Source organism: Lissotriton vulgaris, chromosome 3_1 (genome assembly GCF_964263255.1).
Source record: "Lissotriton vulgaris chromosome 3_1, aLisVul1.2, whole genome shotgun sequence".
NCBI classification, from domain to species: Eukaryota; Metazoa; Chordata; class Amphibia; order Caudata; family Salamandridae; genus Lissotriton; species Lissotriton vulgaris.
The window spans coordinates 929,883,502-929,900,392 of record NC_141689.1 but is presented as its reverse complement, the minus strand read 5'-3'; the positions used below and the strand labels follow the sequence as shown (position 1 = coordinate 929,900,392).

Sequence of the window (16,891 nt, the reverse complement as noted above, 5' to 3'; positions counted from 1 at the left end):
GGATGGCTGGACGCATGGGTGAGTGGATTAATTGTTGAGTGAGTGCCTGGATGGATATAGACAGGTCATACCTATTGCATTACTTACAGGAAAAGGCTTAAGATAATCAATGCACTCACTCATCTATCCAATAGGTGACTTGGGATCTTACTCACATAGCCTCATATTGTTTCTGCACTTGAAAAGGACGCACCTAAGGAACAACATCAAATCTAAAGAAGCATTGGCAAACCCACTGCTTCTAGCCTATAACCCTAAGAAGAATGGCACAGAGGCAGGAAAAATATATATGAATGGGTGCATTGAATGGTTGGGGAGTATAGGGACGAATGTGTTTAGGACAGGTGAAAGATAAAATAGAGACAATGAGGAAAATGAGGAAGGTGAAATAGGGGAAGAAGTTGGGGGAAAGGGAAGTGAAGAGAGAAGATTGAAGAAGGTCGGAGCGATACCAGAATTGAGGACACAGAAGCCAGCAGGGGAGGGAAGATGGATAAAGGAGAATGTATAGACAAAAGTGGAGAAAGCCATGGGGAGGTGGCGGTCCCCGGGGCTTTGGGGGGCCCACAACTCCCCCTGCCCATAATTAATTAAGTCCTGGGGAGGTGGTGGTCCCGAGGCTATGGAGGGCTGCATGCCCCCGTCTATAATAAATAAAGCCCTGGGAGTGGCAGTCTCCGGGACTGCAGGGGCGTGTGCCACACCCGCATGTATATGGCACATTGTACCTGGGACCTGGCCCACCTAGGGTCAAAGCATAAAGAGAGGGAGCCCAAGCTTGTTTCTTTTTTTCTGGCCTGGTTCGCACACCCAGCAGAATTAAGGCCAAAAATATTTTTCAAAATGCTTTTTTGGGCCCTGATGTTCCTTGTGGGACCCCTGAGAAGGCCTTGGGGGTCAGAGTGTTTTACCATGCCCCTTTTCTTTTTTTTAGCTTTTTTATTTTTTCTTCCGACTCTTTACCGAGTCACAAGATGGCTGCTAGCACTTGTTGGTTTGGAGTGTTGGTAGCCAATCAGCATGAAGCTTGTAGTCAGGAGGGTTCACAAATCCTCCTCGGTCACCAAATATCAATATTGGGCCCGATTCACAGAACTAACTTAAGACAAAATCCTAAAGTTACTACTTTTGGTATTCACAGAAGGTATTTAGTAGTAGTAAAGTTAGTATTCTTTTTTAAGTCTGTCCTAAGTTTGTCTCAAGGTTGTCTTAAGTTTGTCTTAAGACTGTCTTAAGTCTGTCTTAAGTCTGTCTTCTTAAGTCAAACTTAAGACAAAATCCTAACTTTCCAACTACTAAATGCCTTCTGTGAATAACAAAAGTAGTAGGAAATACTTAAGACAGACGTAAGATAAACTTAGGACAGACTTAAGATAGACTTGAGACAGACTTACAACAAACTTAAGACAAACTTAAGAAGACTTAAGACAAAATCCTAACTTTACTACTACTAAATGCCTTCTGTGAATACCAAAAGAAGTAAGTTTAGGATTTTGTCTTAAGTTAGTTCTGTGAATAAGGCCCTAAATTTTCAAATTTCTCATGAACTACTGAATGGATTTACACCATTTAAAAAATAGGACGCTTTCTGGACCAAGACCTTCCCTCTTGCCAAATTTGGTGTAGTTCAGTTCAGCAGTTCGGGCCGTAGCTTTGTCAAAAGTTGCTTATGGAAATTAACATGGAGAAAACCTGTTTTGGGACCCCCTTGTTTTCTCGGCCTCCGCTCGATGAATCACCATGAAACTTTCAAAATAGGAGCTGACCTAAGTGAACCCCTTGGAATGGCTAAAATGTCAATAGTAAATGAAGGTGGCAGTTGGTCACCATCATGCAAACAAGAAAACAACAGAACTGAGTTTGCTGGATTGCCCTCTCAAAACTCTTGCAACTGCATGCCAATTTGACATTCCATAACCAGGCAAAGTCTACGTGTCATTGACAGGCACTTTCACCACCAAATGTCTCTCCTGAAGAATGTTTCAAAATATGTCTGGCACTTCCAACCATACAATAGGTGAAGAGGACTGACCCAATTCCCCTTTTACTAATTATTCTGTATTTTTAATGTACTTTAATTTTTTTAGTGTTAACAAAGGCTTTGAAGTAGCTAAAACTGTCTCTGGCCACACCGAAAAGGAGTGCAAGCATTTACGGTTTCTACAAATAGATTATTCGATGAGTGGAGTAGTTGTCAATGGCATAGTGGCTGAACTGTACCCGAATACTATAATGGGGGATGACGTTTGAAACACTTACAAATCAGGAGAAAAGTATAGAATGTAACCCTTTCTTGGACATGTACGTAATCTTACAAATGTTTAGTTGCTTCTTGTTGGGAGATATGATCTAACTTTAGAAGGTCCAAAACCTCCTAAAAGCCCATAATCTAGCCCTCAGTAGCATTTTATATCATCTGCAGTCAGTATGAAGGGAAAGCAGAGACTCTAGATTCCATTAAATGTCACAACATGAATACTGCTGGATATTGTTTGCCTTGTCTTGTCTTTGCAGGCGTGTTTACAACTGCCAATTTTCATTAGTTTCCTGTGACTCAGACAGGGTGGGGCACATATATGCAGTCTACAGTTTTTGATCTATTGTGTCTCAAGTAATATGCTGTCGATCAAAATTCACCTTCATTCTTCTGTGGGTGTGAACGTCAAAATATTTGTTTTTAAAAAAGAGGCAGTGACTGACAAAGCCTTCCATTTCCATCCCTGGGTGAACATGTTTCTACTGTCTCCCAGTGTAAGCACTAACTAGTTCTATTTGGTTGAAACTAAGTTAAATGATTAATTTTAAGCATGTGATTGTTAGCTGCCTAGAGTCGTCTTAATGAGTGACCGTGTTTAAAAACAAAGGGGCATATTCGCGCGCCCCTATCACTACGGGAACATCAATTTTTCCCGTAGCGTGAAAGAGGGCATGCAGTGGGTGTTGCAGTGGGTGTACCCCCGCAACACTCATTGAATTTGACGCTGCCACCTATTATCAAGGTAATAGGGGACAGCGCCGAACTTAAAATCTGAAAAATCCAGGTCTTAAGGTGGCGAAACGAGGAGGAATGCTTAATTTCTCCTTGTTTTTGCTATTTCCATGTGTGCTGCCTTGTGCAGCACACATAGAAGTAGCAAAATTCCATGGTTTGTTTATGTACAGGAAGATGACGAATTATGTACACAAACAAACCTTTTAAAAAATGCTGTTTTGTTGGGCGTGTCTTACTGACGACTAAAATGGCCGCAGCCTAGAGGAGCTCGTGGTAATGGTAGAGTCCCCAATCAATCCGATTAACAATCCGAGCACAAATCATACCTTGAAGCCGCTCAACAGTAAGCGGAACCTGCAGTGATTCCGGCGATTTCCTCCCTGAGGGTGTGTGCACACCAGAACGCCGGAAAGATCGAGAGAGGTGGCGCAGCCTACTCCTGAGGTTGAAGCCAGGGACTGTCCTGAAGTTGGGCCCAGGCGGGGAACGATTGGAGGCTTGCCTGACTGGCACATGGCTTGGATCAGGTGGAGCGAAATTGGGGCTGAGCAGCACTGTGGGCACAGACTGCGGAGAGTGGGGGCTCCCCCCCCCCGAGAAACAGGGGCAGACACCGAGTGGTGGAGGGGCACCCCCGACGCAGGCCTGCACGCGATTGTTGGTTTGGATGATCCGGTGTGTCTGAAAGGAGGAGCGTCAGGCTGCCGACTGCTGCTGGGACCTGTGAGAATTCGGTGCCCATCAGGAGTTGAGCGAGGCCCGGCTCCAAGTGCAGACTGCTGGGGGGGTGAAAAGCGCGGGAGGGACCTACACACACAAAAGCACCCACCTGAAATGATCTAGGGCCTGGATATCCTGACAGAGACTCGGCCCATCATCAATCACGTGCCCCACATGCAATTGCCACCCTATGAGACATTGATACAGGCATTAATCCGGAAGAAGCCCCCATAATCTTAAAGTGCTGCACGTATGAGGATAGCGCCATTCTTAGATTATCCGGCGCAGTGTGCAGCAAACCCCGGGGATACCACCTGCATCCGCAACCAGAGCCAGTGACTGCTTTAATCCCCTATGCAGACATCTCCTGGGCACAGGTATGGTCTCATCACTATCACAAAGTCGCAGGCGGTTGAAATTTGACCCTGCAGGGATCCCTCTGGTGCTGGTGTGTCCTTTGGGCGTGCGACCATCGGCCCTCGGCCCTCAGCCCCGGTACCTCCCAGCTACTTGCGTGCCGGGAAAACTGACAGGCCACAAATGGAGGAAATCCTGTGGCTGGCGGCAGCGACTACCAGCCGGCGTAAAGTTCCCCGGACAAGAATAGGGGGCAGAGGCCACGCAGACCACCCAGGGCAAACTGGACAAGTATGCATATGCTAGAGACTTTCTGGGGCTGCCGGAAAACAAAGAAACGCAGGATAAGGCCCCAGAAGCTGAGGGGCGAGTAAAGTGACGCTAGATGACATCATGGCGGCTCTCATGATTATGCAGTTGATGGTGGGCACCCTTTCTACAGATGTGACTTTCCTACGGGCATATTTTCAGAAAATGACAGTGAGTGTCACAGAGGTGGAACAAGTGACGAAGACTCTGTCCAGGGATACAGCAACATTGATTAAAAAGTCAGGCACCTGGAGGCGGAAAACAGAATATTGGTGGCTAAGCTAGATGACCAGGAGGGGCGCTCCTGCTGCAATAATATCTGACTTACGGGCATTCCGGAAAGTGAAGGGGGCCCGGGCATGGACCTCTATGTCGAAGAACTCATAAAGACCAGACTCCAGCCTCGGGGGCTCTCCACCTTTTTCTCAGTGGAAAGATCATATAGAGTGCCGGGGGTTAAGCCCAAGCCCAAGGCGCCACCCAGGCCTGTCCTGGCCCGAATTATTAATTTCCGCAACAGGGATGCAATACTTCAAACTGCGCAAGTGGCCCCACCGATTCGCATTCACAGCTAAGTGATATTCTTCTTCCCGGACTACATGGCGGCGGTTTCGAATCCCCGCAGGAGCTTCTATGAAGTTAAGAAAGAACTGCGTCACAGAGAACTGGCTTACTCCATGCTTTTTCCTGAAAAGTTACGAGTAGTGGCGGACGGGAAAACCTGATTCTTCGACACATCCAAGGAGGCCCACGACTGGCTTGAGGGATGGCGGCAGGTGGGGGAGCCCAGACGATCGGGGATGCACCAGCAACAGCGAATGATGGAGGTTGGAAGCTGAAGTGTGACGTTGGGCACATGGCAGGAACGGACCTCGCTGTCCTTACAGAGACTTGCAGGATTTGCCAGCAACAGAACATGGGACACACCACCATTGGGTGACTGAGTGATGTGACAGCCTTCCAAGGATGGGGGGCAGGCCCAGGTTCAGGGGTGAAGTGGCTGGCCGTTCTACTGCGGCAAGACTCAATTGTACATTCATCTTCAAGGAAGGGGTGGACTACGACATTCCCTGGACTTCTCACCCCTGAAACGCAAGTACAGTTATGGGAGGGGATATTGAGCACTCTGCATTGTTGGGATGGCAGGTAGTTCTGACTCCATCAGCAGGGAGGCAGGGAGGGGGGTGGAGGGTGGGGATATATTGTTTTGATTATGTTTGCTCCAGTTAGAATGCACCACACTGGCAGATGTGTATGACACCTTTCTAGACATGAGTCGGCGAGGGCGATGCTCATCGGAATCCATCACACCAGTGAGGTACACTCACAACGATGGCAATGGCAAACTCACAGTCATCTGAACGAGGGCAGTCCCCAAATACATGGATGGCTTCCCTAACATTGGTTACAAGGAATGTGCACGGTCTCAGGAACAAAATTAAAAGGGGTCTGGTCCTGCAGTACCTTAAAAGAAGTTCCCCAGCAGTTGTCCTGCTTCACGAGACGCACCTCACTGGTGCCTCCTGTAAGGCATTGGACAGATGGGGATTTAAAATGGTAGCCCACTCGGAGTTCTCCTCAGATTCTAGAGGGGTGGGTATACTAGTTCGGAAACAAACGCCACTCATTATACATAAGACAAAGACGGACACAGGTGGCCGCTTTGCTGCAATTATTGGGCAGTGGAAAGGACACCCTATCAATATAGGGACTGTTTATGTTCCTCCAGCATTGCATGCAATCACCTTACCAGCCCTCAGTGACTTTCTCCTGGATCTCCCAGAAAGGAAAGGAAATTGCTGATTGGAGGGGGCTTCAATACAACAGGTATATGTGTTCTTGGATAAGCATCCCGCGAGGGAGTGGACACTGAGGGCATCACATCTTGGGAGCTTTTTGGGTGCGCTAGAGCTTACAGATGTATGGAGGCATTGCCATCACTCGCAGCGCCAATTCACTTTTCATTCGGGGGTGCATAACAGTTTTCTAGAATAGACTACTTTATTGCATCTCCAAATAGTTTGAAGCACGTAGGCAAGATTGTGATCAGACCTAGAAGCATCTCAGACCACTCACCGATACTGTTAACATACACATATCACCATAGGGACCAACAACGTATATTTCCCATATTTACCTGGCTACCTGAAGGTTCCCAAGATTAAGAAAGCCATAGCCTCTATAACACGACACTACTTCCAGGGAAATGCTTCGTTGGGCCACTCTCTGACCATCTTATGGGAGGCCTATAAGGCCGTTCTAAGGGGACAGGCCATTGCATCTATTACAGGTCATAGGCGTGAGCAGCAGCAGGAGCTCATTACCAAAAAGACGGAGGTACAGGTGGCCGACACCCAACACTCTCGCAATCCAACACGGGCCACGGCCCAATGCTTGCGCCTTAAACAACAATTGCATAGGGACTACCTTAAGGAAAGGACCAAACTCAAACTAACAGCCACCCGACATAAGATATATGAGACCGGCGATAGAGCTGGGAAGCTGCTGGCATGGCTAGACAAAAAAGAATGAGATAAACAGTGGATAGCGCAGCTATGGACTGGCAAGGCTGCAGTAACAAGTGACCCGCGAGCGATAGTACATATGTTAGCGCTACACTTCCAACAAGTCAACACATCTCTGTCAGAGATGACTGTAGAAGGAGCACTGATCCATATAAAAGATATCACTATGCCAAAACTTACACCGGAGGCGGCCCTTGAACTGAAGTTGGACCTCACAACTGACGAGCTGCAGGTGGCGATTGGCTAGTTACGATCTGGGAAGGCGGTGGGGCCTAACCGCATCCCCGTAAAACTTTATAAAAGGACGGCGGGTATAGTGGCCCCATATATGCTGGATATGTTTCTTGATAGTCTATAGACAGGTGAGCTCCCATTGGACTAACGTCTGGCCACAGTGGTGACGATCCCGAAGCCGGGGAAGCCACTGGAGGACTGTGCCTCCTATCGCCCCATATCCTTAATAAACGCTGAGGTCAAAATTCTAGCGAAACTCCTTGCGATCAGGTTGACCCCACACCTCACTACCCTGATCTACCCGGATCAGCCTGGGTTTATGCCCAATAGAAATACAGCATTACCCTTGAGAGGTTTGCATTAAGTACTGGCCCGCCAGCCCTATCTCCAAGAGCTCGCTGTTCTCCTGTTGTTGGATGCTTGTATGGCGTTCGATATGGTTAAATGACCCTTCTTGTTCGCTGTGCTGCAGCACTTGGGCTTCGGACCAAAGTTCTGCGCTTGGGTGCGTCTCCTGTACACAAACCCTATGGCGCACATGACGGCTAACGGTCATATATCCCATGACTTTCCATTGACCCGGGGCACACATCAGGAATGCTTGCTGTCACAGCTGCTTTTCGCTCTAGTGTTGGAACCGCTGACGGCGTGGATCAGATGGGAGCCAATGATCCGAGGTGTTAAGTGGACGGAAGAATGGGAAGACCGCATCTCGCTAAATGCGGATGACGTTTTACTCTACCTGGTCTCCCCTAAGCTGTCCATTCTGGTACTCCTGAACATATGTGAACTTTATGAGCGAGTTTCAGGGTACACAATAAACTGGTCAAAATTGATACTATTTGTGCTCCATGGTCCACCGCCACAGCTCCCAGAGAATTGCCCGCTGCAAATCTCTGGAGAGGCCTTTAAATATCTATGTATCTATATCACAGGGAACCTGTGCGACTTTATGAAAAGGAATCTAACGCCCCCCTGGAACGCCTAAAGGGATGCAGCTCACTGGGGGACCCTTACGTTGACATTGTTGGGAAAGGCCGCGCTCATTAAAATGATGGCGCTGCCTCGTTTCCTCTACGTGTTGGAAAATGCCCCATACCCAGTGCCAGTGGACTATTTTAAAAAAATAGCGGCTCAGGTTTCCGGGCTGCTGTGGGGGTACAGACCTGCGTGCATAGCTCAGCGTAAATTGACTAGAGGGTGGTACGATGGCAGCATTGCACTCGCCGACATACACCCATATTATTGGGCGGCCCAACTGAAGGTAGTCAACCAGTGGATACATGCCCCACAGACAGATCCAGCTTTTAAGGCAGATAATAGAGGGATGGGAGTTGAAGGCAAGATGTTGGCACTCCATAACAGGAAGCGTACACCAGCTGTAGTAGGTCCCACAAGGCCGACGGTCCACATATGGCATGAAGCACACGCTAAGTTAGGCTGGAAGGGAACAATAACCCACCTTACCCCTCTATGGGACACACAACGCCTGGGTGGCCTTCGAAATTACAAAGGATTCGATAAATGGGACGCTATCGGTATATCCACTGAGGGTGACATGTGGTACAAAGGGGAGGTAAAGACATTTGAACATCTCCAAACACAATATGAGCTAGCACCTACTGAACTTTTTAAGTATATGCAGATAAAGCATGCGCTGCAGGCGGTCTTACCATCCAACTCTGAGGTTCCAGAGGCAACCCCCCTGGAGGACAGACTACTGACAAAGTACATGCAGAGGCAGGCGACTTCTCTCACCTACCGCAAATTAGTAAATATCTTGCCTGACCCCAACGTGTCACTTAGAGGAAAATGGTCTGAAGATGTGGGGGACTTCGAGGACTCCGAATGGCAGGAGGCTACGGCCTCCCCGCGGGAAGTTGGCATACCCTCAGGACTCAAACTAGTGCAGCAAAAAAATGTACATAGAACATATTACACGAGCCACACCCTACATAAAATAGGGACAGCATTGCACCCGTACTGTTTGAGACGATGTGGGGAGGAGGGTACGTTCTTTCACACTGTGTGGGAATGTCCAAAGAACACAGAGTATTCAGTGAAAGTAATGAGGACCATATCACAGACGGTGGAAGTTTTGTTGGCGCCTGAGCCTCGACGGTGCTTACTGAATGTGTGGGAACCAAACGATCTAACACGCCCGGCGCAGACGTAGGCCACACTGGGAATAACGGTAGCGAAGCGCAATATAGCTCAAAAGTGGGGTGCGGGAGAGTCGCCAACACTCACTGCATGGTGTGGGGATCTAGACACGGCCATGGTGGCTGAGAAAGCAGCATTTATTATTTGAGGCTGTCCTCAGAAGTGGAACAGGGTATGGGGGGCTTGGAACAAATTCAGGGGGAACATTTGTGAGCCACCAAAGACACACCAGAAAGAGGAGTCGGAAGACGACAATGATGGGGGGATGTAGAATTCCTGAGGGGAATACTGTACTCTGCTATACCGTGTATGCCATCTTTAAGAACACTGCCATAATGCTAATGATGTCAGAATTGATTGTCTGTATGTACTATTTGACCAACACGTGCCTTGATTATAATTATAATAAAAAGAGTTTTTTTTTTATGCTGTTTTGTAACTCACATGTGTGCTGCATGAAGCAGCATTTTAGGTTTGTGTATGTGCACGAAGGGACACCTTCCTGAAAATAAACATACCTCCCTGCTCGCAGACACCCTTGCACTCTGGTGCAAGGGTTCCTGTGTAGGTGTTAAGTTGTGAGAATTAGCGCCGTGGGGAAACGTCAGGCTGCACCAGATTCTTGAGAATAGGGTGCAGCCTGGCGCTTCTGAAGTGGCAGTGAGAGGCGTTAAGCCAAGGATGCTAACACCTCTCACCGCCCCTTTCCGAGAATATGCCCCCTAATGTTATACATATAAACACACGTCCCTAACAAAGCAGAAAGAGCCTAATTCACAACGTTATTTTCAATTGTCAATTACTTTTACCATCAACGTTAGCATGATTAACAACCTGTCGGCATTCATAACATTTGACCTAGCAGTTTTAAGTCCATTTACTTCTGCGCAATATTGCCCTACATTAGTGTAATATTAATTAGGAGCAAACACCATACTACAGGTTGGCTCTGGATGTGTTAACTTGTGCTCTGTCTTAAACATATGCCAAAAGATGCAAAACGTCATTTTATGAGCATTTTCAAACTCTTTGCGGACCTTCCCCACCCTGGAAATGGACAGAGATTTACACCAGTCAGGGACTGAGTAAATCATTTTCTAGAGTCAAAAGAGAAACTGAACATCCACTAGCTTCTTAGGGGTCTACAGGAATGGCTTTCTCCATGTGCATTTCTGGCTTTCTTGTCCAACACTCACCTCCATATCTAATTGATAAATCTTTCCTCTGCACTGGTACATACTCATAGTACCTCATGAATGAATGGCTATTTTCACTTTTTAAATGCTGAAATTTCTACCTTAACTCATTATTGCTTAGTCTCTCAAGTTTACACTTGACCAGTTCTTGCACAATTTACTTGATTGCTTAAATCTGGCTGAGAGGCCCATGGAGGAATCCAAATGCAATCGGGCTTAATATTGCAATCCGAAAGAAGTAGAAACTGCACCGCATCTCAGAGTCAACTGTTCACTCTAGGCTGCTACATGGACAACCCACTAGGGGAATTATTTGCTGCCTTACAAGAATGATAAAAATAAAAAAATAACAGTCATCCTTCATGTTTTCTAGAGGAAGCATGAAAACAATGCCTCCAGCCTCTCATATTTGTCAATGCTTCATAACTACAGAGTAAGGACTCTTTGGCCTTAAAGTAGCTTTTTATATTTCCATATTTCTTAAATTGTTATCCATCTGGTGCAACCGCCAAAGTTTGAAGTTATGTTTAATGAAAGTTAAGTGGAAATTTTGCAAGTATGATTAATAGTGAATTTAAAACGTGTGCTCGATCTCTTTTATCAGGGCCATTTATGGTCTTTCATCGAGTCAAGATTCTGCCTCACCAATGCTAGAACAAAAAGGCTATGACACTATGAAGCTTCTCCCTGCTATCTCTTGTTATGATGCAATATGCAAAGCAGCCAGAAGCAAAGCAAATCTTTGTGAGTCAATAAGGAACAGAAGTGCAATAGTTAGTCCTCATGTGAATGGGAACACCACAAAGAGATCATAGCATTGCTATACTCTATCCATATGAACCCTGAAGAGTTAAATTAGGTAGTAACATTAAGACAACACATTAACCAAAACACATCATTTGGTTTGAAGACATTTTTCAACATTGTCTCATTTAACAGACGTTTGAATTAATAAACAGCCAATCCGACGAAGGATTGGCGCAAAGCAGAAAGAGAGGCCTACTGCTCACATACAAGCTCATTATACCAAACCAAAAACTCTACCCAAGACGTCGGGCAGGGTTTTGCTAGGGCCCCTGAAGTGATTTTTGTGACATCCTTCCAGGGAAAACTTTCATCATTTGAAGACAAAAAGTGGACAACAGTCCAGTAATAGAAAGAAACACCATAATCCTGCCTGGTCTAATATTTCACTGCTTATAACAAGGACATTAATTCCACTGCTGTTGGATATTTTATATCAATCTGAAACTGTGCTCAGGATTAGCATAATCTTCAAACGAACATTGGCACTCCGAGGGAAGTAGACTTTACTTTCTCATGGAAGATGCCAGAAATTATCAATCCTTAGTAGAGTGGTCACCACACCCTCTGATATTGCCGCTTGTTGTAAAAAAAACAAAAAGTTGGTGGTTCATTAATTTAAAATCTGAAGAGCTACCAGTTGACAGTACATGTATCAAATACTCCACGTGGCTGCCTAATTGTGGTACCCACCATCCCCAGGAGAATGTGGCCCTGAAGTAAGGCCAGGCCATGAAATGCATTGGGCAATATATAAATGTTTGATATCTGTGAAAAAGTACCTCTTTGTCAGTTTCCACTCACCGTCATGTTTGCGGACTGATGCTGCAAGGATACTGCTAACCAGGCCACAGTGCATGTGATTGGACCCCTAAAACATTTCAGGTTTGGCTTATTAAACTTTCCTGTAAGACCATAGTATATGGTGCCCCAAAATGCAGCCATAGCATGGAAAGTTAAACACCATCTCTGGACTACAGCACTACTGTTCTGTTTACTAGTGTGATAAGAAAACATGACTTCAGTCATACCACTGTAACCTGGTTGCTGCAGTTTTAAAACTGCTGCGTGATCTATCAAAATGACCCTTTTGATACAAGAAAACATCCCTTTTAAATACTAATAAGACACTCCTATGTAGGCCTCGTAGCCCACAAGGTAGGGTGCTTGGTACTTAAAAGTAGGACATGTAGACATTTAAAGTAAACGTTACATACAGTGACCAGTACTCTGAAGCTATTTTTACTTTAGGGAGGCTTCCTGTCCCAGAAGAGAAAAACATGGCAGCAATAGTAAATATTACTTCTGCTATTTCAGGCTAGGGATAAGATAGAAAATGATTAAACTGTTATTTTTAAAATTTATTTAAAGCCCAACTTATTGGTGATGTTGGATTTTGATAAATATTAAGGAAAGGGACTTTTTAGAAAGTCACAGTTTTTGTGCCTCAAGCTCCTGGAGGTTAATTTGTATCAGACCTCCAACGGCCACCCAGCTAATTGATAGCCTTAATGAGGTGTGAAAACTACACTCAGAGCAGAGACAATAGGCCGGTGCGAAGAGCCATTTTTGTTCCCCTGAAAGAAAGACCATATGGGTGGTTTCTAGGAACATGTTGAACTTCAATAGAGCCAACCACTATCAGAAGCAAATGTCAGATAACACCTAAACAGCCCAGATTCAAGGGGGAAGGTTACTCTGGAACTCATTTGGAAAGACCACAAAGGAGGTGCTGCTATTACCCTGACCACACTTCTGTTTGGGCATACAGGCTCTCCACAAAGGGAGAGCAGTTTTCCCCTCTTGGATTTAGGGATTGATGGGTACTGTGGAACTGTCTACAGTAAGACACACAGCAACTGCTGAAAAACCTTCATGTGTTACCACAAGGCACGTTTACCCTATTAGTAAGGGAGGAACTGGGAGTCACCCTCACACCGCAAGCCTTATTCAGAACACTCTGGACCTATGGAAGAACAGAAGAAGGACTGCAGCTGCTGTCTGAGACCTATGCGGAGACCTGAAGGTCTGGATCTGCTCCTACCAGAGAAATACACTCTAAGTATCAGTGGGCTTGCCTCTTGTGTGGCTACAGGGACTCAACAATCTGCATGAGGTTATTTTCCTGAAGTTCCCAGCTGACGAGTACCAATTGGACCTGACCTCGGCCCTACTGGAGGCCTCTGCTGGAGTGATTATTGACCTCCAAGTGTTATTCCTGAGACCATGTGACCCTTGACTATGTCCAACTTCACTTTTCCTACCACCCTTTAAAAACCTGGGACTTAGACTTTTTTTGGACTTCAAGCCCTCTGGATTTCTAGGACAAGCCTGCCAAATTGATCTGCGACTGCGATGGGCTGAAGAAACAGGTTTACCTTGCTCAGAGCTTTTTCACAATGGCAAATCATCAAACGCATTGTGGGGCATATTATCAAGGACAGTATCGGCAGGAAACTGCCGATAAAGCGGCGATAATGGCCTTGATAATATGCTCTATGAATTCCAATCGAAGCCCATGTTAGATGTGTTCACGTGTAACATGGGCTTCGATTGGAATTCATTGAGCATATTATCAAGGCCATTATCGCCGCTTTATCGGCAGTTTCCTGCCGATAAAAGCGGCGATAATGTATCGCCTGTCCTTGATAATATGCCCCTGTGTTTTATATAGACACCCATGTACACAGAAAACACATAGGATGACACATACTAACATGCACAACTCGACCACACTTGCACTCCCCCATTTCTTCAAGCGTACTTTTGTCAGTCATGCATGACACCTTGGAACAAGTCCTTGCTTTTTGTGTAGCAGTTTTTGTTTCACTATGGGGTGTATGTTTATACTTTTATTGGGTGGTCCAATATAACAAATCACAGAATGCAATGATATGTGGCTATATGAGTCACACATAATTTTGCAGAGAGGCACATGCGGGGGGGGGGGAAGGAAAGTTTTAAAAAAATAATCCCTTTCCTCTTTATGGTACTGAACGATTGACTTGTTTTGATAAGCTGTTTAAACTTCTGCTCTGCTCTAACAGTGTTTGTATCTCAGCACCTGTCCTATTCTTTTAAGTTCACATTTCATTTTTTAGTTTTATCACTAACAGTGCTCTAACATCCTCTCCCCATTAAAACATTTGCACGTTTACCAGTGTAAATAGGCTTAAAAACACGGAACCGGTATGTGAAAACTTACAAATCTACGGTGTGGGAGTTTACTATGTCCCACTTTGCTTGGGAGCGGCCGCGTTCAATCCTCAACCTTATAATTTCTGTTACAGAAAATCCACCAGAATGTCAGATTTTTCTGGTAGTAATCCCATTTGCAGGCATAGGTCACTAGCGCCGGGACACCTCACCTGAGGTAGCTGTTCGCGCTCTACAAGCATCTGTATTATTATGTATTATTATTATAAATGACGGCTGGTCGAGATTGTGTCTAAGAAGCTACCTCCGTGCTTTTTGCAGACGGAAGCTAAACGTAGATGTGCAAAAACAGTTTTGTGAATTAACAGAGTCACAGAAAATAGAAGCCTGGAAACTACGGTGGGCGTTTAGACTCGAGGACAAACTAAAAAAAGAGCACCCAAAAAATGTCTCTGTATTTGTATTATTTGCTCGGATCTATCCACTTGATTCCACAGATTTAAAGCAGTATTTTCTGTGTTACAGATGTGGTGAAACTACATCAAATGACATAATATAAATTTGGCAATAGCGCGTGTAGGTGTAGGTGAGCAGGTAGAAATGCACACTTCGGTTACCCAAATGCCATGTCTGGGGAAAAAATCCAGAGGTAAGTAAGAGACCCCATGATAACGTCCCGTCTATGATCGGGTTGTTCCTCAGAATGTTTCTCTGAGGTTTAGACATAGCTCTGCGTGCATCTCTATTCCTGTTCTGTTTTTAGACGCCAAGAAAACTGCACTTCAAAACAACACATTGCTTTAGCAGCACAACCCGTTCAAGATGTGTTTTGACAAGCTTTCTGTACAAACATGTCGGGAAAAGCATACTCTTCAGCACATCTTTCCGGAACAACGTGAAGACACCATTATATGTTGATCGTATGGCAAGGTCGAATAGAAAAGTAAAACTATCTGTTCTGATATACAAAATGGAGGAGTATTCGATCCTGTTATTACAGGGACCTGAACCATCAGGCATTGCTTTAATTTATCTAAACACTTGCCTCAAAATGTATTACTTTTCTTTGTGCCACTTGTCCTAACAATACAGGACTTTTAGCAGGAAACGTCACACATTTTTTTTTAAAAAGTAAAGACACACAACAGATGTGGGTTCATTGCATGTTTAAAGCGGTTTCAGGCATTACAACTACAAAAATATATCAAGAGAAATAAATTGCAAGGTTGCACTGGTCTCTTCAAATGCGAACAACTGCACGTTCACCGTAGGGATGTCAAATGTGTTATTAAAAGTGTATTTGAGTAATAAAACAATGGTGTGTTGTATTGTAAAACACAGTACTGTGCTCTTTCCTTTTCTATGAATAAGAGCAGAATATCGTCGAGTTAGCAGGAACAATATTATTGCTTTAAAAGCTATGGTAGAAAATACAACTTACCTCTGATCTATTGAAATGTAAAATCGCTCAGCGCCACGCTGGAAGCTGCCAAACTGGAAAAGAGTGCTCTAGGCTTGCATCTTTATACTTTTATTAAGCAGCCACACCTAGGGTGGGAACAAAATACCTTCCACTTTACACATCTGACTTCACTTGTCAGACAAGGATCATCAGACACTAGCTGCTTGCACAATACTGGGAGCTCAAGGACTCACATTTTAGAACAATGTGAGCTCAGTTGTGCTGGCTGAATGGATTAATCTCGGCGACAGAAAACTACCGAAAACCGATCTGGTCTTGCACTAAAGTAAGCTATCTGTCAAGGACACCACCTGAAGAAAATCCAATAATAATTTTTGTATTCCATTAGCCTCAAACTACCACTTTCACGGAGCCTGGTATCTAGGGTCCCGATTCACAGAACTAACTAACCACAAAATCCCTAAACTTACTACCATTTTGGTATTCACAGAAGGCACTTATTCATTTCGGTATTCACAGAAGGCACTTATTCATTGATGAGTAAGTGCCTTCTGTGAGTACCAAAATGAGTATGTGCACTTATTAATTTTGGTATTCACAGAAGGCACTTAGGCCTAGATGTAGGTAATTCTATTTTACCACTTCTTAAATACCGAATTTTACCGATTCGGTATTTAAGAAGTGGTAAAATAGAGGGCAGGGGGGGATGTAGGTATTACAGATTCTGTAAATACCGAATCGTTAAGATTCGGTATTTACCGATTCTGTAAATACCGATTCGGTAATGCCCATTGATTCCTATGGGCATTGAAGCCCATAGGAATCAATGGGCATTACCGAATCGGTATTTACCGATTCAGTAAATACCGATTCCAGCAAGGGTGCAGGGAGTGTCACTTTGACACCCTCTAGCACCCCAAATACAGGCATGTGTGCCATGTGGCACACAGACATGCCCTAAGGGCATATATGTCTGTCACATGGCATAGGTGTGCATGCACACCAGGATTCG

The 16,891-nt window shown here is 45.0% G+C and overlaps 1 protein-coding gene across 1 annotated transcript in view; it reads right to left on the bottom strand.

Moving 5' to 3' along the window:
- Window positions 1-16,034, bottom strand: part of LOC147727232 (annexin A1-like) — a 221,803-nt gene extending 205,769 nt beyond the window's left edge. Inside the window, exon 1 of the mRNA XM_086961277.1 lies at window positions 15,898-16,034. The gene's annotated coding sequence lies outside the window, so the exon portion shown is untranslated. The remainder of the gene's footprint in view (window positions 1-15,897) is intronic.
- Between the last annotated feature and the right edge of the window lie 857 nt (window positions 16,035-16,891).